Source organism: Bidens hawaiensis, unplaced genomic scaffold (assembly GCF_021521415.1).
Source record: "Bidens hawaiensis isolate Kalapana, Puna unplaced genomic scaffold, B.hawaiensis_p1.1 tig00044839_1, whole genome shotgun sequence".
NCBI classification, from domain to species: domain Eukaryota; kingdom Viridiplantae; phylum Streptophyta; class Magnoliopsida; order Asterales; family Asteraceae; genus Bidens; species Bidens hawaiensis.
The window spans coordinates 104727-132377 of NW_027497976.1; the positions used below are offsets into that span (position 1 = coordinate 104727).

Genomic DNA, 27651 nt, shown 5'->3' on the forward strand with positions numbered 1-27651 from the left:
AATTGAAAATTGATACCGAACCATTACTAATGGTTTGGTTTTACAGTTTAAGCTTTGATAATAATTTTGTTTAAAATTATTGTTAATTTAACTGTATAATCAATTCTAGCTAAGCATAATATGATACTTGAGAGAATTGTAGTAGGAAGAATGATAATTTTGGTAACATAAATAGTAAACATTAACGGAAGACCCAAGAGGCGAAACAATAACAAAAATGAATATCACAAAAAGTCATACTGGAATTAGATTAAATTAAAGCTGCAATAGCCAAGTTTGCTTGTATTAGAAAGACTTTGTTCAATTATATTTTAACTATATCTAATATATATATAATAATACATATCTAATACTAAATAATAACAAAGATTAAAATGCATTCAACATTTATAGTCTGATCTGATTTCATGTGTCCGATTTCCGTTATAAGCCGCGAATCAAACCGTTAGCTACAGTTTGAAAATTTTGAAACCAATCAACCAACCGAGTAAAAAAACCAACCATGAAACCAAGCTGATGACTGGTTTCAACGGTTTCAAGTTTTAAACCAAACCATGACCATCGCGCGAGCATTTAACCATGACCTCATAATTGTTACGTGATTAACAGGGTCTGCATTCGAGCATCCGCCGCATCGCGCGAGTATCTGTCTAGTAAGAATTAATGGGGTAATTGCAAATTCTCCTCTCCAAAACTCTTTAAATACATATTTACCTAATCAAAAAGTTCAATTACATATTTTCCCCTCTTTAATTATAAAAATGATAAAGTTACCCATTTTGATTTATTTTTATTTAAAATAATTTATGTAATAACTATTTTACCTTATCTTTTACTAAACTTTAAACATTACATGCTTACCTATTTTTACTAGTTTTTGGTGTGCTTTCAACCAAAACCTAACCTTCTAAATTATGGTTTCTTTAAGTTATAAAAGAGAAATTATAACAATATTAAATTTTATTAAGAAAAAGAGGAAATATACAATTGAATTTTTTGATTGCTTAAATATGCATTTAAGGAGTTAAGAATGAGAAAATATGCGTTTGATACTCATATATAACCGTTCAGTTTCGCTATTAAAAATTTAACTATCTTCGAGAATTTATTTCTTTCCCAAATTGCAACCCACTTAAACCATATGTAGTGGGTGCTTTGCTGGTGAATGCGCCCAAAACACCGCCCCCGAGGCTCTTTAAAGGGCATTTTGGGTTGGGGTTTTATGTACATAGCCCCCTCTCCCCCCTTCAAATCCATCAAACAATCAAATTTATTCTCATAAACTCCAACCAATCACACATTTATTTTATTTATATTTACTTCAAATTATAATAACTTATTAATGGCGAGGGGCTCCATCCGCTACACCTATTTTTTGACAAAAAGCGTCAATGCTGACATGACGCCATATGACGCAAAATCCCTGTTGGGGCTCCATCCACACATGGTCTTATTAATTTGTAACTAATAGTTTTCTTTAAGAGAATCCTCTATTTTCCCATACTATAGCCGCAACCAGCTTTTTCATGGGAAAGATCATGGAATTATTCGTAACACGTACGTGCACCATAATCAGTTTCTATGAAGTTTCTTCCAAATCCACATGATTAGCCAGCCACCAGTATATATACAAGTCAAATAGATCTATGTTACTCTGAAAACACAAACTTCACTTTTCTTCCATTAATTACTTAAAAATGGTTGTAGAAATTCAACTCTACGACATTGGTACCATGATGTACAACGTCGTAAGTACATCGGCACTTGCAAAAGCCAAGAAACGATGGCGTCGTGCATACTTCACAATACGTTTCTCAAACACATTGGCCAAAAACATTTCCCTAATCAACCCACAAGTTGTTGTTCCTGAGGTTCCTATCAATATCAAAGAGGTGTATGATCATCACTTCTACGGTATTTGTCAAACAAAGCTCGTTAATATCATGCAAAACAAAGACTTGGAAACGCTTTGCAAGTTCGATGGTGTCAAGGGTTTAGCGAAAACCCTTGGCACTGGTCTTGTGAATGGAAACACCGGACAAGATTTAAACAAAAGGAGAGCTGTGTTTGGTTCGAATACATACCTAAAACAGCCTCCAAAGGGCTTGTTTTATTTTATGGTCCAGGCTTTCAAAGACATCACGAGTCTCATACTAATGGGGTGTGCGGCTCTTTCTCTTTCTTTTGGCATCAAAGAAGACGGAATTAAAGACGGGTGGTATGAAGGTGGAAGCACAATTCTCGCTGTCTTTCTAGTTATCGTTGTGTCAACGATTACTAATTTCAGACAGGAGAAACGGTTTCACAGTATGCCAACTATAAAAAACAATATCAAGATTGCCGTTGTTAGAGAAGGAAGGAGACAAAAGATATCGATAGTTGATATAGTAGTTGGAGATATTGTGGTTTTAAATGTAGGAGATCGAATTCCAGAAGACGGGTTGTTTATTGACGGGCATTCGTTGCTAGTGGACGAGTGGAGCATGCCAGGTCATGATCAGAGTGAGCAAATAGACGTAAACGCCATCACTAATCCATTTCTATTTTCGGGTGCCAAAGTGGCAGACGGGCATTGTCGGATGCTTGTGTTATCCGTCGGGATGACCACCGCTTGGGGGGAGATGATGAGTTCCATCACAAATGATAATAACGATCAAATGCCATTACAATCACGCCTCAAGAAACTTACTTCTTCAATAGTAAAGATAGGTCTTGCACTCACTTTCCTAGTTCTTATAGCTATGTTAATTCTTGATTCGGTTACTAGTATATTTTCAGCGGAAGTGATCATCCTGGTGGTGGCCATACCTGAAGGGCTCCCTCTAATTATTACACTCACATTTGCATACTCTATGAAGAGACTGATAGGTGATCAAACCATGGTTTGGAAGTTATCCGTCTTTGATACCATGGGTGCCGCTACAGTTATATGCACCAAAGAAGGGCAAACTTCGCAAGGGATAACCGAAGGCGATGATTTCACAACAAAAGACATAGCCGTCGAATGTGATATAAGGGTATCCGGTAATGTAGAATGTGAAGAAGAAGAAGAAGAAGTAGAAGGCGTCCAGTTTCTTAGTTTTACATATGAACAAAGAATGCAAAAGGTTGATAAAATAGGTATGGTGAAGTGCTTGAAACAAAACGGACAAGTCGTGTCAGACATAACCAGTGCCTGGACAAATGATGCACCGGCAGAAGAAGTAGATATTGAACTTTCAATGGAAATACAAGGAACCGAAGTGGCCATCCAAAGCACAGATAGTGCTATTTCAGATAATGACAATGCCTCCATTCCGACCATATTAATGTGGGGACGATGCATCTTCAATAGCATCCGAAAATTCATCCAATTTCAAGTCACGATAAATTTCGCAGCTCTTGTTATTAACTTAACCACATCGGTAACGTCTGGCGGGATCCCTTTAACCGCCGTTCAACTGTTGTGGGTGAACTTAATCATGGATACTATGGGTGGACTCGCTGCAGAAGGGCCGACTAAGGAACTCTTGACCAAATTGCCCGTGGGTAGGGTCAAACCACGCGTGACTAATATCATGTGGAGATGCCTATTTGCGCAAGCTGTTTTCCAGGTTACTATTAGGTGATATTTAACGTGGATGAGAAGGTGAAGAACACTATAATCTTTATTACTTTCGTGTTATGTCAAGTGTTTAATGAGTTCAACTCAAGGAAGCTTTTGAAGAAAAGAAATATATTCAAAGTTATGTATAAAAATATGTTGTTTGTTGCGATAATTGGGGTTACTGTAATTCTCGAAATTGTGTTGGTGAAGTATTTTAAGAATTTTCCTAAGGCAAAGAGATCAAATGGTGTGCAATGGGGAGTTTCTATTGGTATTGCAACTTTATCATGGTTGTCCCAAAAAGAAGATGCATGGAACTCCGAGAACGATTTCAATACTACCGTGGTTGAGTCCATGATGAAGAAAAGGATGGAGTCTGAGCTCGCACAGCTACGGGAGGAGCGGAGCCGGTTGGTGGCTAAATTAAGGTTTCTAGAATGTGGCCGAGAGACTCCGGGGCAGAGATGAAATGGTTAAGCCTCTCGCGGAGTGGTGACTACTATGTTTTTTATTTCATGATGGAAGTGGTACTAGAGAAGATTTCTTGTTTAGATCTGCATGCTCATGAGATATACAGATTGTGGAAGCATTGTAGACAGCAATTCTTATGATGTAATATAAGTTAGGATTTAGGAGTACATGGGTATTTCACATAGCATAGTAGCTCGTAGGTAAACTAAGTTTCTCTTTTTCTTATTTTGTTTCTTATAGTTCATAATCAGGGCATTACAACGTTTACAAAGTTACATTAGCAATCTAGCAATTATAAAGTTCGAAAATATTGTATTAACATTAAAATAATAAAATGTTATAACTATGTGTATTAAACTAACTTATAATATTTTAAAATTTATTTAACAAATAATATTTTAGTCAATTCAACCCAGCCTTTACAATAAATATATATATATATATATATATATATATATATATATATATATATATATATATATACACTAACCTCTCTCAGCCCTGTGACAAAATGTGCAAAATCACCAACAAAAGAATAATAATACATCAGCTTAACATTGTGTCATATTTTGTTCGACATTGTGTTATATTTTACGATCTATTGTGTATTTTTCTGTTTATTATTGTGTTGTTTGTTCTTTTTCGGCATTGTGTTTTTTTTGGCATTGTGTCTTTTTGTTTTTTTTAACAGGAACGACGAGGGAAACATTTAGGTTTTTAAATTTTTTGGTTTTTTATTTATATATTGAGTTATGATTTTTTTTATTATTTTTTTTGAATTTTTTGAGAGGTTTTTGTGTGGCCACAAATCCTTTTCACACTTCTCATTTTTTTCTCCATTTTCATTTTAACTTCACCTTAAACTATAGATGTTTCAATGCAATTCATTTGGGTTGTCTATAAAAATATATAGCATGGAAAGGGGATGTAAATGATAGCCTCATATTGTGCCTGACCCAACGGGTTTAGATGGTTATACCCGTGACTACTTTTATTAACCCCTCAATCTAACTGCTCACGGATATCGAACTTATTTATGATTCTGTTGAGTATGCAATCCTTTGTGAAAGATTAGAATCCTAACATGACATACACAAAATATCAACAATAGCAAGAAATGAATGTCAATCTTGATATGTGAAGAAGCACGGATCTAATCTAGTGGGGATTGGATATATGTTTCCACCAAGTACGAACTACAACATGAACCAACAAGTCAGATGTAATCAGATCTTCAACTAATTCCTGCAAAACAAACATCGTGAGTCTTGTCACGGGAAGGACAAGGTGGGGGGGGGGGGGGAAGTTTTCTCATAACCACTCTACGACGTGAGAATAAATACTGTTCTGTAATGAGAGAAAGTACAAAGTGATTGATGTAATATGTGAGGAGTGAATGAGTACCCCATGATGGTGATGAAGGCATTTATAGCCGAGGGTGGGGGAACGTGATTGATGGAGTTGCCACTGTCTAAAATATTCTTTTATACCTGAATGGACACGTGTGACACCTTGATAGGATGTGACAGCCTAGCCATGTGCATGGTTCTTACCAGATGTCCAGCTGTCCCTCTTTCATTGGCTATCGCCCTTGTCAGGGAATGTTATGGTGATCTTCTAGAACAATATTGTTACAACTGCTCTCCCTCGCCACGTAAGAACTTTCTATTGTTTCTTCCTCGTGTGGGACTTTTCGTGGTTCGCGAATCTCTATCGCGGGTATCACTAATGACCTGCAGGTGATATCGCTGATCCGTGGATCTCTTTCTTGGGTTTGCGGGTCACTTTTACTTCCCTACCTCTATAAGCCCCCAGTCTATTGTTTCTTTTGTGATACCTTTCCGCGGAGGAATTTTGGACTCAATACTCTTTCTTGGGTGTGAGCGTGTTCAAAATCATCCTTTTGCGTGTAGTTATTATAATTATTTAACTAGGGTTTGGACTTTGAGGGCTATGATACGACGGTTCTGCTCTGAGCTATGTCAGACGTGTTTTTCGAGGTGTATACACGCGTCTATGCGGCTGTTTTTGAAATTAGTGTCGACTACTGAGTTGAGGATTACTGTTGGTTTACTGTTCATCTTCCCATCTCGTTAATTGCGATGGGTATAAAAAGGGGAAACCGTTTCCATTCGTCATTCACTTCTACAAATTTATCCTTTGGCGATTCCTCTTCTTTGATTTCTTGCTATTATCAACCATAGCTCGCTGTAATGAATTTCTGGACGCCCTAATGGTTGGCGGTAAAAGAGATGGTCCCCTGCCACTATCGACCATATTCCGGTCAACTGGAAGTAAAAGGACTTTTCCAATATAGTTCAGGGGTATGGCCTGGCTCCTAAATGGGAGCCGGAACTCCCTGCTGCCGGATCGACAGCCGATAAGCCTCTCAAAGGCAAAATAGCTTTATATAGCATGTATTTTACCACCGGTAACTTTAGGTTATCGATTACAAGGTTCCTGGGCAGATTTCTGGTTCTAACTTGAATACATATATTCCAGATGCATCCGTTTGGGCTCATGAGGCTTAAGCACTTCGAGTTTTGCTGCCATTCCTAGGGCATTACCCCTTCCATCGACAAATTTTTCGTATTATACAGACTCCAAAGTCATGGAAACTTGTTTAATTGCACTGCGATTGGGAAGAAGGCGCTGTGCACCGAGCCCCTGCGGAGTGCCCACGAATGGAAGACCAAATTCTTCTGGATCAGGGAAGATGCTATTCCCTTGACCATGGCCTGTCGTTCTTTGGCGGAGGAATTTATAGATCTTACCATAGTTGACCCAGCGAATCAGCCATGGTTCAAGACCCTAACCCGCACACCGAGTCCCATGCGCCGGATTTAAGAATTGGTGCTTGTGTTGGTGGGTTTGAGCCGCATATAGCCATTCCTAGATGAGTATCCTTATTTTTTTCGAGACGATGGGTATAACTGTTTTGTAATCATATTCTCTCTCTCTCTCTGTTTTTTTAATTGCTTGTTTGTTGTTTCAGCGTCGGGGACTGTCTTTGATGTCCTTTTGGATAGCATCCGCGGCAATATGTATCGCCAACCACGTGAGCCCGTGGCGCGTCCAATCCTTGACAAGACGAAGGACAACTTTCTTTTTCCCAATCACGGGCGTGTCGAACCCGTTATTGACGAGAACTTCATCACCAAAGGTGAGTATGTCTTAAACCATCGCCCTCTTTCCGCTGTTGATTCATATGGGACGATTGTACTCCTTTCTTCTAGTGAGTAGTCATCGTCCTGTGATGAAGAACATTCACCCACTGATTATGCGGGAGTTTTGTGTGCAATTGTAGATCTTACCCGCAAGAGGAAGCGGAAGGACGAGTCTAGCGGCGAAACTTCCAAGGATGGGGGTTCCAGCCACGAGGAACCGTCCGTCGCTACTACAGAGACGGAAGCTCCGGCGGCCACCTCGACCAGCCAACTTGAGGGTTTGAAGAAAATGCATATTTTTCCTAATCCCAAAAAGGTTCGCTTGGGTTACCGGATCCTCAAGGTTGCCACCAAAGCTTCTCAAGGTAAAAATTTCCTTTGAGTTTATACTTATGTATCCGTAGTTAACCACTTTGTGTGCTTAACAAATCCCGCCAAGGTGGTTATTAATGAACCATCTCCTCCGTCTCTAATAATCCAACTGAACCCTCCTGTTGCTCCCGAGAAGGGGAAATCTGCTGAGAAGGAAGTCCAGACGGAAGATGAGGATGCGCTTCAAACAGAACAAATTATCTCCGCTCCTCATGCTTCCATCACTGGGAGTGAGGGAGGACCTTCGCAAGTATGGAGGGAGAAGTGGAGAAAGCTAAGGAGGCTGTGAAGAAGGCGGAGGCGGAAAGAGATGTCGCCCGCGAATAGGCCAGTGCTGTTCGAGAATACGCCCGGGGTAGGGACTCAGAACTTCTGAAATCTCTAGAGACGAATATTGTCTTAGAACAACAAATATCTACCCAGGGCGATCTTATCGCTCGCAACGAAGAATGTCAGGACCAGGATCTCGTGTTAAACCAAAATAGTTGGCAAGAACACACACATGAAATCAATATATGAAGACCCACTAATTATATCCGGCGGAATCAGTTATAATCAGGATGTTGGTATGGTAATATGATTGTACAAAATCACTCACAAATATCCTCAAAAGGTTTCCAGTATATTAGAGTATTCACTCAAGAACAATGGAAGTGTTTAGGGTTTGCATGGAACATCTAGGGTTTCATATTCAATGACGGCCGTACTAGGTTTGCATGAATGAGGTCTTAGTCTCTCATTAATCGTTTACGCACGCGCCCTATGATGTAAACCTAGTATTGTTTATAGACGTTCCTTCTAGAAGCCCTAATGATTACAAAATACAATTAAAATAAATACAAGTGTAAAATAGGTATTCGAGTATGATATATCCTTGTCGAGTAGACCTTGTAACATTGAGTATGCTCGAAGCATGTTTTCGAGCAACCTTTACTTAGAATATTTTCCTTAGAAAATATTCTACTCCAGCAGACTTCAATATTCATGACTTATCCCAACTTTGCTCGGAAAAATCCCACGAGCAAACATATTCTTCTAGATCTCTTCAATCTTCACTAAGGTTTATTGAGAACAATTCCAGTATGCTTGGTACTGAAACTTGCTCAAGATTGAACCATGCTCAAACTTTTACTTAGAACATATTGAGATCACCCTTTATTGTATCCATGCTCGACCCACCAAAATACTTGTAAACTTTGGTTTAAGCTCGGATAGATCAAGTGTTTGCTCAGATAGCAAACTGTGCTTGATGAAGAGAATCCTTTCTCGATCAAGTGCAGTTTTCTCGAAACCAAGGTTGTAAAAGTCGTTAAGCGGTCCTAGGCGGTCGACTGGGGAGTTGCGAGTACTCGGGAGTAGTCGGGGATTACTCAGAAAATACCTATGGAGTACTCGGCCGAGGCGGGGAGTACTCGATCTAGGCGGAGAGTAATCAGGGAGTACTCGGCCGCCTACTCGGGAGTTTTACAACCATGCTCAAAACTTTCAACACTTAGAAGAATTCCAGAAAATAATCTTACATGAGTAATATATCATGCTCGAGCTAGCAAAAGTCGTGCTCGAAGGTCCAAGCTTGCTTGAATTCCATACTTAGCCATTTTCTGAGGAGGTTGAGAAGATTCCAATCTTCCTTGTCAATTTTCTAGAACCAACAAAGAAGAGATCCAGCGACTGATGGCTGAAGCTTTGGAGAAAGATAAGCAGATTGCTGAAACGCTAACAATACCCGCCTTACATAGGGGGGTTATTCTAAAGACAAAGCAACTTCTGAGAGAGTCACCACGGAAAGGAAGTGGCTCATGAAATACAGCCTTCCCTTGGTAATTATATTCATTCTTCCTTTGCTTCTTATGGCTAAATTATACTAATCATTGTGTTGTTGTTTTTGAAGGTTATTGAGAATATTAAAGATGGACTCAAGCTTGGAGATTGTTTGGAAAAACTTCTCCTCACCTCTTCTCGAGCCGGACGGAAGGCCGAATTTGAAGAATGCCTCGCAATGGCTCATGAAGGTTTCTCAACATCTCAGTCTGAACAACAAGATCATGATACAGAAGCTGAGTATCACGCCAGCCTTTGTAACAACTTGGATTTTTCGTATTTGTATTCGTTTATGTTTAAACCGATTCAGGAATGTAATTAGGATCTTTTGAACTATTTAAAACTTGTATTGATTGGTATTTAACTTGGTTTAACTTATTTATAATTTCATAACTTTCAATCATGCCAAATAGCCCTTAGAAACTCTTAAAATGGCTAAAAATGCATTTTCGGAACTTCATGGACCAAAATTGACAAAAAAAAAGTGGTAAGGAATATCCCCACGCCAGGTAGCACAACCAGGAACCCCATAGCTGGTCGCGGGGCATGGCCAACTCATCGGATCAGCAAGATTTTGATATTTTAAGTCCTAACTCGTGCTTTAATGCAAAATCGCTTATTTTTGGACCAAATCGCGTGTTTTAAGCTCCAAGAAAACCCTCCTAGACCTGGTACATGTCCACATGCATTAGCCCCTTCCTCAATAACGAATTTGATTTATTTTTTCAGTTGATTGAGTCATTAAACGAGATCTTGTTGCATAAACGAGTTATTTGACTAAAATTAGCTTTTGTTTACTAATCCTATTTAAACAAGACCATTATAATATGCACACCTCTTCCCGAAACCCTAATATCTAATGTAGCATCCATCACCCTCAAGAAACACACGTTTTCCTCTTCGTTCTTTGCTATTTTATTCAAGATTGTTTTATGTAAAGTTATTCCTTATTGTTTAATGATCAATAACCCTCAATCAATTTCTGTGATTGAGGGAAATTGATCATTGAACAATAAGGAATAACTTTACATAAAACAATCTTGAATAAAATAGCAAAGAACAAAGAGGAAAACGTGTGTTTCTTGAGGGTGACGGATTCTACATTAGATATTAGGGTTTCGGGAAGAAGTGTGCAGATTATATTTCTATGATTGAGGGAAATTGACACTTCAATTGGACTCCGACCCGTTTAAGGGCATATTGGTCAACAAAGTTGAACAGTCGATTTCTATCACTTCTGGTCGGAACTGAATTTCGGTCCAGAAGACTTTTAGTTTTATCTCGAGATGTTGAGTGTACTAACCAAAACCTTACTTCCGACTCGATGTTCGGATTCTAGTCATTACCAGCTCGCTTATTTACTGAAAATCTCATAACCGGAGTTCTAAACATCCGTTTGGATTGATTCTAGCGGCTATGTTCTCGGTTTTAATTGTAGTTTATTGTCTTTAAGTCTTAGGTCTATTTGGATTAACACAGTCAGCACGTTAAAAGTTCGGTTTCTTATTTTATTCTTATTATCTTGCTAACTTGCCTAAGTAATAAGGTGAGAAGTCATCCCCCATTTTTTTTACAGCTTTTAAACGTTTTGGGGACACTTGCGTACTTATCAGTATTATATATTATATATTATTCGCACTAGCAAACTGTGAGCGTTGTGTGTTATTAATTGAATGTTAATTGCTTAATTGTTTATTTTATCGCATTCGGAGAGTTCCATCATACTCACCTTAAAGTATGATCATATGCCGTCTTAGTAGCCAAAGACCGATTCGCTAGGTGATGTTCAACCGACACCCTTATTTGTATTTGCTTGTCACATTAGCCAAAGCCTGATTCGCTAGGCAACTGTCAACTGACACAACTATTTGCACATGGTTTGATTGATTTATACTCACAATATCAGTTTTGCTCATTTTACTTATACATTATTATTAGTGTTAAAACTGGTGACTTTTTCTCACTCAACCTCGTGTTGGCAAATCTATATTATTTTGTACGCATTTACAGGTTATCATTTGGTTGAAGCTAAGATGAAGAAACACTTAGAGAGACCTTAGTTAATGAAGTAAAAGATATTTGTGTACTATTCTTATTTTGGTAATTTGTTAAACTTTCTGTACTTAATTGAAATTTTGAAATAAATAAATAATTAGATATTGTCATATTTAAATTTTATGATAGTACCTTGTGAGCTGTGAACCAACGGTTTGCGCCCCGGCATTTCCTCCTTAGGTTGGGGTGTAACAACCTTCAAGAGTTTGATAACTTATCTTTTTCCCTCCAAGACGTCATTAAAGATTTTTCAACTCACGACGATGGGTTCGCGCGCTTGCGCGAGCATTTTCAAGTTCCTAAAGATGGACAATGTGGGTATATGCCTCCGCCAATATCTCGAGACCCGCTTGCTTCTTGAATTTTTGTATTTAGTAATAGGAGCCAAACATTGTAAATGACTTATGTAACATGTAACACTTCTCTTTGAATGATATAAGAATGACCTTTTTGTCTTGTTATTTCTTCTTTATAATGCACTTGTGAATTTCTTAAATTATGCCCAAATAAGCAACCATAATAGCGCAACATGACACGTAGATCATGATGTTTCAGTGTGTAAGCCTTTCCATGAAAATGATTTTATCTGCCTGAGTTGTCATGTAGGTGTGCTAAAGGCTTCGTTATAACCTTCTTAAGGTCATGACTTGCACAACTTCTAACCCATGAACCATAGGTGAAACACTTTATTAAGTTGTCATAATTGAGTTTTTTGCTTTAGCATATAACTAGGTTTTAGTAGATCTTTTAGCAATCGACGTGACAGGCCTGAGCTAGTTAGAACGATGATTAAACGTTTGTGCCCCGCTGACAACTGTTAATTGGAAACTGTTCCCACTAATTTTTCTTTCCCGCCTGAGGTGTTACGTAACTATTGGACCATTTTCCCTCTCTCTACTGTTCATTTTTCGTCGCATTTATTGCGATTAGTGTAAATAGGGGTTTCTCCAACTCTTTCTTTCTATCTTTCTAGTTTGCCTTCTCATATTTCTTGCTGGAAAACTGAGTTTTTCTTTGAAAACCTAGTTTCCCACAATTGCTCGCTGTAATCGATATTTGGCAGATTACTTGATGGCTGATAAACGAGCTTATCCTTCCATTGATCGTATTCCGATCAACTAGAAGGAAAGAAGTTTCCAAGATATCGTTAATGGCTACGGCCTCGCTCCAGAATGGGAACCGGAGTTCCCTGCTTCTGGGTCTACGGCTGACAAACCGCCTCTAGGTCTATTGGTAGAAAACGACCCTTAACTAATTTTGGGCGGTCCAACTTGTACAGACCAGTATTATAATCTAATTTTCAGTTACCAAACTTGTGATTCAAGTAATTAATTTCGCTCACACTGTAAGCTTAAATTTCAACTTGTTAAAAGTTTTTGAGCAGAGCCAAACTGGGCTCGTTTAGTTATGAACATAAAATCAACACGTACCTTTTTTTTAAAGAAAGCTACAAAGTTTCAACCATATAAATATAGTTATTATGTAAATGTTTAAAATGAAATATATACATATTTAAAAGGCAAATTAGATTTTAACTAGAATTTTGACCCCCTACGTTGCGACAGGGTGTCAAGCCGTAACCTAAGACTCCAACAACGTCCAAATGCTACCAAAAAGCCGGTTGTTGATTAACAATCGTTTTTAACATTGGAGAGTTTATATACAATATTGAAACCATCCTACATGCGTTATCGCCACTAAGCAAACTAGAAAGCAAAAGAAGTCCAAATTTCATAACTTCAAATCAAATCAAAGTAATAACTTATTTTCATCAAAGCCTTCACACTTGAGCTGGTGTGGTAAACCTCTTGCAATTATCTTCAGCACCATGCTTTTATCTTGAAAATAGTTTGACCCATCTAAACAGTATACTTTTTTCCATTCAAATACGTCTTTAAAGAGCCTATGCTCATCATCATCATCATCCACAAAACCAAAGGAAATACTCACAAAAAGCGATGAACAACTACCAATCAAAACCAAATCAACAGAGAAACCAAGCAATTAACAATTACAAAACACCTAAAAAGCAATATAAGCAACCTACATTACAAACAGATAACCACACACCAAAGTAAGTGGTACTCAAAACTGATTGTTATTCAAATTTAAATGCAAAGCAAACCAAATTGTCACGCACATTAAAAATAATCTATTTATTTAAATTAAAAAACAAACAAAAAATCATGATCTTTAGTAAGTATAGATTTTGCATTTCTCATGAAGAAGTAACACACAAATGACACCAAAAATAAAAAGACCACCTATTTCCGATGTCAAAATAAGTTAAAAGCATTTCATCGAACTTCTTTGTGAGCATACCTAAAAGGCTAATATATATGCACTAATGCCAACATATTATGAAATAAGCTTAATTCAAGAAAAAACCTAAATTTTTCCTCATCATCTTTATTATCGTTGAAGTACGAATCACTTCTGTCATTCGTCTTCCCGGGTGCTCGTATTTGTCCTTTAATACTCCAACCGCACCTGAACAACAGCACCGCACATTGCTACAAATGACCGTAAATCCAAACCATAACAGACACGTTTGGTTTCTCATCCAATGTGCAAATCAACATAACAGCCGAACCCACTACGAAGGGAAAGGTGTTGCGTTACGTACAATAATAACTGCATAAAACACACAATGAATATACCAAGTCCCAAAAAAACAAATTGAGCTATAATATCACTAACACATTGGCTAATTTGCAAATTAAAGTATAAACATCTTTGAAATTAAGTTTTGAACACCACTAACAGATGCTTCTCATGGTTACAAACATCACTAATAGATCAGAAAGAAATTAAGCTATAAACAACAAAATTAATACGAAACTGGGTATTTTTCATAATTTGTTTCTCAGTGTAACTTTATTTGAAGGGGTTCAATGGCATATGATGGTGATATGGGATTTGGGAATTAGGGTTTAGTAAGCAAATTTAAGATGGCAAAAGGTCAATGCAAGCAAAATAAATCAGATAACATATAAAAAAAACATATTAAACAACCCGCTGATCCCTTATCCGACCCGCGGATCGTCAAAAGACATCCGCCACCCACGGATCCCTTATCCAACCCGCGGATTGTCGAAAGACATCCGTGCAAGGAACACGTGGACTGGTAAAGCTATCCACAGTCCAAGACACGCTTTGTGGATCTCCACCATAACCCGCGGATTACCATGCGAGCATCCGCGGAAGGAATCCACAAACAATTCAAGGGACTCATCACACGTATGATCCCCACGTGATATGGAAGAGTAGTTGTAACAAACTATTTCTAGAAGATTCCCCTAATACCACCTAATAGCGACATCGGCCAATGGAAAGATGACACATGGGCACGTAATGGCCATCCCACGACGTGCACAGATAATGGCCGCCCCATAAACAGGTCCAGGCAGTCACATCCAATAAAGGCTCGACACGTGTCCATTCAGGTAGAGAGGGAATAAATCGCTAGTGACAACTCCACCAATCACCTTCCCCCACCTTCGGCTATAAATACGAAGATCATCTCTTCAAGATATTCATTCACACTCTCAAGCCTCAAGCAATTACATACTGTATCTTACTTTATTCCGATCAGAGTACGATACTTATTCTCATGCCGGAGGGTGGTTACGGGAAGACCCCCAACTCAGTCCTTCCCGTAACGAGACTCAGCGGTGTTCTGTTTTGCAGGCACTAGCTTAGATCTGTTCTCATAGCGCTTCAGAATACTCACATCTGGGGAAATATCTAATCGGACCATCCAGTTCGATCTAGTGTTTCTTCAAATACCAAAGACGATATTGGAAACCCTAGGCATGCTATATTACTCACAAGAAGTTTGATTATGACTCCAGTATTTCTGATCCAAAGAGTTCCATTTGATTACCACGCCCCCGTTTCCTCCTACTGGTCAAGGTATTTCCGACGAAGCAAGGGGATCGAGCTCTTGAATCATGTTCCCGTGGAAAAGGGCGTCGACGTTAACCGGTAGTGAGAGGCGATGGAGAAGAGGAGGATACACGGATGAGAGGAAGCACCAAAAAGTAGAAAAGGGGGTACAACTTTAAGTCCACAATGTACAACTCTTAATGCAACACAAAGTTGCAAATTATATATATATATATATATATATGTATAAGTGGGTTAAAATAAAAGGAGATAGTTTTCTAGAAAGAGTAAGAATAGATCTAGGCCATTGGATCTAAGATTTAGTAGTTGAGATTAGTAGTTTCCAAAATAACAAATAGTTTCCTAGGATATAGGATTTAGTCTACATAGTTTCCTAGAAAGGCTCAAGTAGTTTTTTAACTTCAAATTTTATGCCCTTCTTACCATTCCTAGGAAATAACCATTTTAGACCACTAAAAAAAACCTCTAAAAAATGTTTAAAAAATTATAAAACAAAAAAAAACAAAAATTTTTAAAAAGTAAAAAAACCAAAATTCTTATATTTCATTCCGGTTTCATTAAAAAAAACTGATTTTTTTTCTTTTTAATTCGTATTATACTTATACATATATGTATACTTTCATTTAATCTCTAATTACGTAATGTACACATATGTACATTATCATTTACCTTAAATTATACATATGTGTATAGGAAAAAACATGTGTGTAAATATTATACATATATGTATAATAAAAAAACCGATTTTTTTCCTTTTTAATTCATATTATACCTATACACATATGTATACTTTAATTTGATCTCTAGTTACGTAATGTACACATATGTACATTATCATTTATCTTAAATTATACATATGCTTATATGAAAAAAAACGTATGTGTACATATATGTACATATTATACATATATGTATAATTTATATAAACCGATAATTTTTTTTTACTTTTTTTTAGAAACCGGGATGATAAATAAGAACTTTGGTTTTTTTTACTTTTTTTATTTTTGTGTTTTTTTTATTATATGATTTTTTTATTTTTGGGTTTTTTTGTGGTCTAAAATGGTTCTCATAGTTCTCAATTATCAAAAAGTTCTCACATGATCCTGATCATATATATATATATATATATATATATAGGATTGGGTTCATTTTAGAAGTATTTTTAATGTGAGAAGTGTGAGAAGAGATTCTGTTCAATCATAAGTTTTCTTTTTAATTTCGGATTATTTAATTATAGAAGTATATTACTAAAAAGTTTAGGAGTTTTTTTTTATAATTAATACTAATTAATGTTAAGTTACAAATGATTATACACTTATTTTTATTTTTTAATTTGATTTAATCTTTAAACAATTCATAAAACAAAACCATCATACTCATATTATAAAAAATATAAATATATTAACCATCATAAAAACAAATACCTACACAAATTATAATATTAGCCTATACATACAAAAACTAGTTCATGTTATCACCTACAAATATCACAATATTTATACATGCACATAACTAGTTCATGTTAACCTACACAAATCACAATAATAACTTATGTCACAACCTTTTAAGCGGTTTGCGGAAGCGTAAAACGGAAATGTAACAGACACATCTGATATCAACCACATTGTTTATAAAGAACAATACGAACTACTTTACAATATTTTACATTGATCTAACTTGTAACGCCCGTTAATTCCGGTTTCAAGAATTAAAGCTTGTAGAGTATGTATAATTCTCGGGATTTATCCGACGTTTCTCGGAAGCCTTTACGTTATCCCGGTACGTTAAAGAACTTAACTTTTCCTTCTATTTTGCCTTACACTTCAATTTGGAGGGACTTGGATGTAACTATTTTATTTATATCATAAAACAAATAAACCCTAACCCCTAACCTTTTCTAGCAGCCGATCGGACCTCAAGACCCCCCCTGCTCGTTTTTCTTCTGCCCAGCCAAGTTTTAGCCATGAAAACTTCAATTCAAGGTCGGTTTTATGATCCCCCATGTCTTTTACACCTTAATTGATCATATTAACGCGTTTATTGTTCGTTAAGGTTGAGTTTTGATGATAACAGTTTGCTGATAGATTCGTATACGTTTATTGTAGGGTCTGTAACGCGATGATAATCCATTTTTTTTGATCGATTCTTGATTCCATGATGTTCTACTTTGAGTCTAGTTTCCAGAAAGGTATAATACGTAATTTTTGGACGAGATTTGAATGGTTTTTATGAATTTATAAAATCGAGTGTCAAAGCTGATGCGGGATGACGGATTCTGGTCCGTCTTCCCGACGTTATAACCTTTTTTCGACAGGTCCAAATTGGTTGGTTCCACTTCTGGAAGTTAGTATTTTGAGTTAGGAACCAAACCTAATTGGAATCGTTTAATTTGGTTCAGTAATGAATTTTATAAAAATAAAACCATTTTGTTGCACACTGAAATAGCTGACCGTACCTTGCTGTGTTGGACGAATTTTTATAATTTTTGTGTCCAATAGAAAAATATAATAAAAATATTTTTATAAACCTAAGACATTTATCAAAGTCTGGTAAAAATTTGATAATTTATTTCAAAGGTTATCCTATGATTTTTGATCACTCTTGGTGTTTTGGTATTCCAGCAGGTTCGTTAATCACGAAATCGTCGGTTTTTATCAGAATTGAATTTGTTTAATCTTTAAATTAGCATAATTAATTATCCGTTAATACTTAAATTATGAGAATTTAGCCACTTATCAATTAAAATATTTAGATTTTTGTAAAAATATTTCTGGAATTATTTACTAATTTATTAATTTATAGAAATTTATTTTATCTGCTATATTTAGCCCGAAAATCGTCCGTTTATACCAAATGATCTCCAAAAATTCCACCAAAATTTACGACTGATCAGAATATGTCCCAAAACAACTTGAAAAATCCCAAACTCTAACAATCTTGCCAAATATCATTTCCGAGCCAAAAACGACTATGAAAATTCAATTAAACGCGAATGCACAAAACCTACTTAAACTTTTCCAAAATGCTTCCAAATTTCATATGTGATCAAAATATACAAAATATGAGTTCCTCAAATAATTTCATAATTTTTGAATCATTTTAACTATTTTTCCCAAATAAACGTCCTAATTCAATAATAAATTCACCAAATATTCTCGGATGGTCGAAAAATTACCAAATTTGAGAAGGTACTCAATAATATGGCCCCTGATGTCCCTAAAAAATTTCATAACCTAAAAATATGCACATCACAACCTTAACCTAAACAGCCCATAAACGAGTGATTTGGTATTACCTTTGCGGTTTTGGTTCATTTTTGCCCTTCTAATCAAGTTTTCGGGTTCTTGTGCTCCTATGTAAGCTGTATAAAATTCCTATATCACACACCAAGCAAGTTTCATCAACAAAACAGCTCCTTAACTTAGGGTTTCGGTTACGGTATAAAACCAAACATTTGAACCGTAAAAACGCCGTTTAAATCCTCTAATCCGTGTTTTTGGCCAAAAAAGAGTATGATACTGATTCCTAACCATGTGTATGATCAAAACATGTTTTTGGACCATTTTTATGATTTTTACATGGTGAGGAATGATTTTTGACAATTAAACCATGTTTCTATGATATTAAACATGATTAAAACTAGTTAAACATGATGAAATTAGTAGAAATTACATAGGGTTATTGAGTCTTGATGAAGAAGAAGAAAATTTTCTAGAAACTTTGTGGTTTTTGCTGCTTAAAAATATCTCTTATAATGTTTTATGATTTAGTAGTTTAATAATAATATAAAGGGTTTTTAGTCAACATTGGTGGGCTGGGCTTGTTGGGCCCCCTTTTGGGACCATTTGGCCCACTTTTCTCGATTTATGTGCCCGAACGTGAAATTACTAGTCCAAATTTATTTCGGGTTCGGTTTTTGGCACGAAAAACATATCGGGTGCGTCAAACAGTGCGAAAACGAGTGTTTTTCGGCTATTTTTGTGTAAATTTATAAAAACATACTATACGTTTGTAAAAATCGAAAATATTTTCACGGATTGCTTAAAACATTCCCACTAAGTGTTTGGTGAGCCTTTTTCGGCTCAACGGATGATACAATGCTTGGTTTGTAACTATCTGTCGCGTTTAAATCTAAAGCGGCTAATTAAATGAGCATGTTTTCGTTTAACTTGTTTGCTACCGAAATAAGGCCATAATACTAGCATGCTAGCTTATATTAAACGTATATCACTTATAGATGCCTCCCGAGATATATGGGTCATAACCAGACCCGTTCGGTTAAGCATTCGTTCGTTACATAATAAGCGTTTATTCGCTTAATCAATAAATACGTACTGAGGTGTACCTGGTTTTGTCTCAAATGTCACAACCTACATATACAAATTTACTTCATGTTATAGCCTACCTATTTGTATTTACCTACACATATCAGAATATTAAACTACACAAACAAACCTTGTTCATGATATCACATACAATTAATAGTATTAACCTAAACTTGTAAAATATTTGCAATCCAGGAACACATCATATTTTTTTTATAATTTTAATTATTTTATAATCTATCTTTTATGTGTAGGCAAATACGATATATGTGTAGGTAAATATTAGTTTTGTGTTGGTGAAAATAAAAGAAACAAAATTAGTGTAGGAGAAAATAAGTTGTGCTGGTAAATACGAGTTACATTTTGATAAAAATAAAAATAACTAATAATTTGTATAATTGAATATGAGCTATGTGTAGATTATTATGTTACTTGTGTAGGTGATCAATTTAATACAATTCACCTACATATACATTTTTTTATATGTAGGTAATAGATAATTCAAATTTGTAACTTTCTACAAAAATTAATGTGAAGAATATTTTAGGAGTAATTAGAGGAATTAATGCATTGAACACATCATAGATAATCAATGGTTGAGATCGACTTATCGCACTTCTCGCTATAATTTCACTTCTCGCATGATCCATCCCATATATATATGTATATATATATATATATACTACTTAATGTTATTGGTCGATAATAATCTCAAGTAAGAATATTCATCTGCTGATGGTCCAAAGTTTTAAAAAATTTATTCTCATTGGACCTCCGTTAAAGAAAACTTAACGGCATTAAGTTTTATCCGAATTTCAAACTGATGTTTTAGGGCTTTTGATCAGAAGGATGATACGAGTCGATTGATGTAAAATTTACATCGAAATAGTGCTCCAAACAATGAAACAATGCTTCAATTTGAGTGTTTGAACTTCGTTTAACAAAAATTAAGTCGTTTGGAACACCATTTCGACATAAGTTTTGCATTAATCGACTCGTATCCTTATTCCGGTTACTAAAACATCAATTTGAAATTCGGATAAAAGTTAAAACTTAACGTCATTAAGATTTTTTTTAAAATTTTTTTATTTTTATTTCATTTTTAATGGAGGTCCATGAACTTGGGTTACGACCCGACTACTGTTTCAAATTTCAATTCATTTTTGGGGAGGGCTGGGTAACGTGGTTTAGTTTACCATTATTTTATTATTAATTATGTGTTAATTTTTTTAGAACGACAAAATTCGTTCTCTACCTTACACTTACAATGGTTAATATATGGAAATTATTTGTTTTTGACATCACATACTTTTGTATTATAATCCAAATTAAATAGGCTTTGTTGGAAAATTATATGAATTTTGAAACAATCTATATATTTATAATAATTTTGTTGGAAAAGTTGTCTAAGAAACGTTAGAAATGATTTTTCCAACGTGTGTTTTTCCCACCCAGTTTTTAAGAAAATTGTTAGAAAAATGATTTTCCAACAAATTTTCAATGAAAAAAATTGTTAGAAAAATGATTTTCCAAACCAAACTATTTAAAAGGATTAAAACCCTTGTTTAAAGGCCCAAATAAATTGTTCATTACAAAGTACTCTAGATTGATAAAATGGTATTTGAATGATAAGGTTTGGGTAAATATGTAATAAGAGATTTTAACAATGGGATATATGTAAATTAAAGCGGTGGGATCCAGTATAAATAAATTAACATAATAAACATATAAATGATTAGTCATTTGTATTTGATACAAACTCTATATGTTATGAAGTGAGATATAGTACAAATAAAATTAGCATACTAAACATACAAATAACTAGAGTAATTACCGTTTTAAACTAGAGTAACTATATGACAAAAAGTAAAATGGTGTAACAATAAATTACTCTAGTTCAAATCAAAACTTATAAAGTAATAATACTTACTCTAATGTTAACATAATTACTCTAGTTATATGTATAATTTTTATGATAAAAAAAAACATTTGTATTTGATGCAAACCCGTTTTAGAAATCACAAAAAGTAAACAAAAAAGAGAAAAAATAGTTTAACACCTTAGATTGGCTCTCCTCGTTCATAACGGTTTTTTTTTTCCGGTGTCAATCTCAATACTATGTCTAAAAGAAGCTAAGTCAACCCTCTCTGTTGGTGCTATACAATATCACTTATACAAACCTAACTATGAATATACATGCTATGTGTATTGTGTATTGTCTTCAAACCAATGCCCAGTCATAACAGAAAGGTACGCCCAAACTTACTTAGTAATTAATGTCTAATTTTACTGGTAAATCGAACGATAAACTTTGATGTATGTTATTTACCAATTGGAATTACATGAGTTTGTAACTTTGTATGATTGATGGAAGTTTCAGTTTTGTTTTTCATCAACTTCATTGATACGTGTAGAAAGTAATATTTGTATAGATTTTGAATTTGGATGACTCTAAAACTCATGGTGATAGAAATTGATGATTTCGTGAATCTTAGAATCTTTTTGAAAACAGGAGAGGAATGAAATGCTTCAATGGTTTCTAGGAAAGCGATAATTTGTTTTGGTTTATAGGCGATCCGTCTATGAAATTGCGGATCCTAGCATTGTTGCTGAGTGTGTGATGGATTGCTTGTTGAGTTGGACAATTCACACATGATCCAAAATTCAAATGGAGGAACCACTAAAGTAATTTATTAGATTGTACAAGTCATATCCCATTGAGCATCATACTTGACTTTGCATTGTTCACGATCCGCCGCTTGTGTGGTTGATAGTAGTTCCTCCATTTGAAATGTCGGAACAATTGGCATGTTGAAAAGAAATTAAAAAAAAACCAATATTTAATAGGGATAATTGACAATTGAATCCGGTTTTTTTCCGATAGTACCAGACAAACATTCACATGATCTGCAATGCAACGATGGGATCCGTCATTTCAAACCAAAACATTTTCATATCTTTCCTAGAAACCACTAAAGCATGTGAATTTCTCCCATTTTAAATATAAGTTCGACATTGTGGAGCTCAATTGTGCGTGAGACAATACAGTAGTATCTTTACCATGCTCTGAATCCGGATTTTCCAAAATGTGGCTTGTAAAATCATTAAATGGAAGCTAAAGTTCTGAGTTGGGAGCTTAAGTTTTTTACAATGGTAGGAATAAAATCAATAACTGATTTATTTGTTATGTCAAACATGTTATTGATTTTGAGACCATAGTGACCCCTTAGTGTATCCCATATATTCCTTTGTGTTCTTGCTGGTGCAAATATGCACCCTTGACATTTGAATAAGATTTGTGTTCAGAGTTGCAATAAGAATAGCGCTAAGTTTGGCATGACTCAACATGATTGCTGCATGTATCTAGTATCAGTTTGAAGGAATTGGTGATAGTATCTTTTATTTTATAAGGTCTTTCATTTATTTCCAAACATTTTTTAGCAGAATAGCTTCTTCCACAGAGAACATGATCACTATGGCAAAGCTTTTAGATATACAGATTCTAGTTTATTATTAAAAGAAGTCGAATAGTTTATTACGTAAACCATGTTATTGCTTTTGAGTGACATTGTGACCCTATATGCATTTGTGTTTTTTGTTGCTGCAATGCTGCATTGTGACCCTATATGCATCTTGACATAAGAGTTGAATTGAATTCAAATATGGTATATGTTTATATTTAGTGCATACGACTCTTAATGGTGATATGAGTTCATAAACTGTCACTATGTATTTAATGTCAAAACTTTGGTGTTGTTCTGACTTCCTTATATTGTGGGTCACTTTTATAAATGAAGTGATTGTACATTTGTACATCCCAGTTGCTTGATCCTTGATAACTGAAGATGAAGCCCAAACACAAAGGAAAAATAAGAATTTGATATATAAAGTACTTACAGATGACAAAAAATCAAATTGTAACACTGCTATAGATTATAATGATAATATGATATGTATGAACAACCAATATGAATAATATATATATGCTAATTGTATCTTAGAGTCTAATGTAGCTTAGAAAAGGTTTATCAGGCACTGGAATCAACTTCATAACCCATCCAATAGGCCATGATAAAGCTGCAATACCAATACAAATTCCCCACTGCACACCGTTTAATCTTTCTGTGTCCGCAAACTTCTTCAAAAACTCCACCATCAAAATCTGAAGGATAATAGTCATCCCGATTATTCCAACAAACAGTCTGTTTTTGTGTATACCTTTGAATATATTTCTTTTCTCCAGCTTTCTCGAGTTGAACTCATTAAACACTTGACATAACACGAAAGTATTGAAAATAATCGTGTCCTTCACCCTCTCGTTGACATTGAATATTGCCTTACCTTTAAACTGGAACATCAACAGAATGGTAATCTGGAAAGTAGCTTGTGCCAGTAGGTTTCTCCACATGATGTTCGTTATGAGTGGCTCGACCCGACCCACAGGCGGTTTGTTCAAAAGTTCCTTAGTGGGCCCTTCTGTAGCAAGTGCAAGTGCACCCAGAGTGTCCATGATTAAGTTCACCCACAAGAGTTGAACTGCGGTTAAAGGGACCCCGCCAGAAGTTACCGCTGCAATGAAGTTAATAACGAGAGCCGCTACATTGACTGTGAGCTGAAACTGGATGAATTTTTGGATGTTATTGTACACGCATCGGCCCCACATTAAGACGGTTGAAACAGAAGCAATGTCATCATCCAAGATGACAATATCTGAGCTCTGTTTCGCCACTTCGGTTCCTTGAATTCCCATTGAAAGTCCAATATCGGCTTCTTTGAGTGCTGGTGCATCGTTTGTCCCGTCGCCGGTAACTGCCACGACGTGTCCTTTTTGTTTCAAGCATTTTACCATTAAAAGCTTATCAAAAGGCGAAGATCTTGCCATTACACGGATTTTATCAACCTTTTGCATTCTTTCTTCATCTGTGAAATTACGAAACTGGACGCCTTCCACACTTCGTCTTCACATACTTCTTGACCGGATTCAAGTATTCCACATTCAGTGGCTATGGCTTTCGCAGTGAATAAGTTGTCTCCCGTTATCATCTTGACTTCAACTCCTGCAAACCTGCATGTTTCAATAGCATTTTTGGATCCAGGTCTGCACGGATCCTTCAAGCCAACAATTCCGAGCAAAGTTAACCCGTCTTCTGGTAATGTTTGGTAATCAGTTCCTTCTAGAACTTTCTTATGCGCGAAAGCAATGCATCTGAGACTACTAGCTGCCATTCCTTCGATTATATTCTCCAAATGCGTTCTTGAATCGCTGTCGATTATCATTTTGCACCCGTTGTTGTTATAATATTTTGTACACATTGCTAGTACCATCTCCGCAGCTCCTTTCCAGTGAACATGAAGAGTGTTGTCGTCGTTCCTCCTAATCGAAACCCCACTTCGTTTTTTCTTTGAATTAAAAGTCTCGACATGAATAATAGTCGAACCTTGTTTCAGCTTCTCCATATCCATTTCCAAATCCTTAACCGCCCATGATAAAATCACTTTTTCAGTTGGGGACCCAGAGTATTCGGGTTCCATTCGTTGGGCGCGTTTGAAAACTGTGCCCGTGGTGTTGAATCCGACCGCCTCATGGAGAAGCTGAAGGACTTGTTGGGAGATAGCATTTGAAGAATGTTGTTCCATGTACTCGAGACCGAGCCAAAACTTTGTTATTGTCATCTGGTTCATAGTCAATGTCCCGGTTTTATCGGTGCATATAACCGTGGCTGAACCCATTGTTTCACAGGCGGATAGCTTTTGAACCATGGCTTGATCAGCCATCATTCTCTTCATAGAGTATGCAAGTGTGAGGGTAACCGCTAGTGGTAAGCCTTCTGGGATGGCCACCACCACAATGGTCACTGCCGCCGAGAATATATCCGTAACCGAATCTAGGATTTTGTTTACACTGGTCTCTTTCCCATTGTACTCTCTGTTACCATTATCATCTTCTGTGTTTCCCGTGAAATAACGAATTAACATAACTACAAGAACTAGGAAAGCAACGGAAAGACCTACCTTACCAATTGAAGAAGTTAGTTTGTTGAGGCGTGATTGTAATGGTGTTTGCTCGCTGTTTTCACCCGTGATGGTGCTCATCATCTTCTCCCAAGCAGTGTTCATCCCGACTGATAACACGAGCGTCCGACAGTGCCCGTCAGCCACTTTAGCGCCCGAGATTAAAAACGGATTAAAGTTGGCATTAACTTCTCTCTGCTCACTCTCGCCCGTCATGCTGGACTCATCTACTAGCAACGAATGCCCGTCAATAAACAACCCGTCTGCTGGTATTTGATCTCCGACATTCAAAACCACGATATCTCCAACGACTATACCGAATATGGATATCTTTTGTCTTCTCCCTTCCCTAACGACATCAATCTTGATATTATTGCTTATTTTTGACAGACTGTCAAACTGTTTTTCTTGTCTGAAGTTACTAATCGCTGACACAACAATAACTAGAAACACCGCGAGAAGTATGCTGCCACCTTCATACCATCCTTCTTTAATCCCGTCTTCTTTAATACCGAAACCAAGAGAAAGAACTGCACACCCTATCAGTATAAGAATCGTGACGTCCTTAAAAGCCTCAGCCACAAAATAAAACAAACCCTTTGGACGGGGTTTTTTGTACGTGTTGGAACCAAACACAGTTACCCTTTCGCTTAGATCTTGACCATTGATTCCGTTTTCAAGATGAGTGTCAAGGGTTTTTGCTAAGCCCTTAACACCATGAAACATGTGTAGCGTTTCCAAGTCTTTGTTTTGTACAATATCAACAAGTTGTGTTTGATTGATAGTGCAGAAATGATGATCAGAGTCGTGTTTGATATTGGTACTAACCTTAGGAACATCGATATCTGGGATGATTTCGATAACAGAATATTTCGGGATTTCTGAAAGGGGCAGTGCCTTGGAGATGATGTTTTTGGCAATGGTGTTTGAGAAACGTATGGTGAAGTAGGCGCGGCGCCATCTTTTCTTGGCTGTGGTAAAGGTTGCGGTGCTTAAGCTGTATAACATGTTACCGATATCATGCAAGGGTTGAATTTCTGCAACCATTTTCGAGTACTGTTTCCTTTGCAAAGTGAGAAAAGATGTTAATGTAACTAAAATTGGAGACGATTGATGTTTATATTGTGGTTCAATGGTGCAACCTCATTTTTATACATAAAAAGGAGGGAAGCTTCGTAGATGTTCAAATGTGTATAATATCGTAAGACTGAGTTGACCATAGTATCTAGTTTCCTTTTTATATAATACTATAATTATAATAAATTAAGATATTTTACATGTTAGTGGTTTATGACATCCCATAAATCATTAAAGAAATGAAAGGATTAAATTGCCGTGGCGGTTGGTCGTTAACAGCTTGATTAAGGAAGCAACGCGCCTTGCACTGCACGTAAGAATCCTTAATTGGTCGGAAACGCGTATACTACACGCACAGCGCAAATAAAGGTGACCGACTTCGGTTTAATAATTTGACGGCAACCGTTTGCAACCAACCACCAACATCACTCCTACCAGCCACTCAATCAGCTGTACCAAACATCGGAGGCACGCAATTGTTCCCGGATCAACCCGACTTCCACATTTTTGTTCTTGCAAATCGTGACAAAACGGCTTCCACTTCCCGGTTTTCGTGAAAGAAAAAAACCCGGATGCTGCCTAAACTCCCACGAATTCTCGCATAAGAACTATGGACTATTGAGCTCCGTAGTTCAATAGTTACTTATCAGGGGCTTTCGAAAGGGATGGAATTTTACAGGATCACTAATAATATTATAGGAATATATGTTACTTATTTTTAGAGTAAATCTTATTATTATTATTAATTAATAAAAATCCAAGTCAATGGAGCTTAAAAGAGTAAATTGTTAAAATGGTCTAACAGGTTTGGTCATTTTTACGACTTTCGTTAAGAAAGAGTCTGTCAATTTGGTCT

At 36.2% G+C, this 27651-nt stretch overlaps 2 pseudogenes; one reads left to right on the forward strand and one right to left on the reverse strand.

Annotated features, from left to right (window-relative positions):
• The first annotated feature begins 1697 nt into the window (after positions 1-1697).
• On the forward strand, positions 1698-3608 carry LOC143595239 (calcium-transporting ATPase 12, plasma membrane-type pseudogene; annotated as a pseudogene).
• Positions 3609-23681: 20073 nt separating this feature from the next.
• LOC143595245 (calcium-transporting ATPase 12, plasma membrane-type pseudogene) lies at positions 23682-26770 on the reverse strand (annotated as a pseudogene).
• Between the last annotated feature and the right edge of the window lie 881 nt (positions 26771-27651).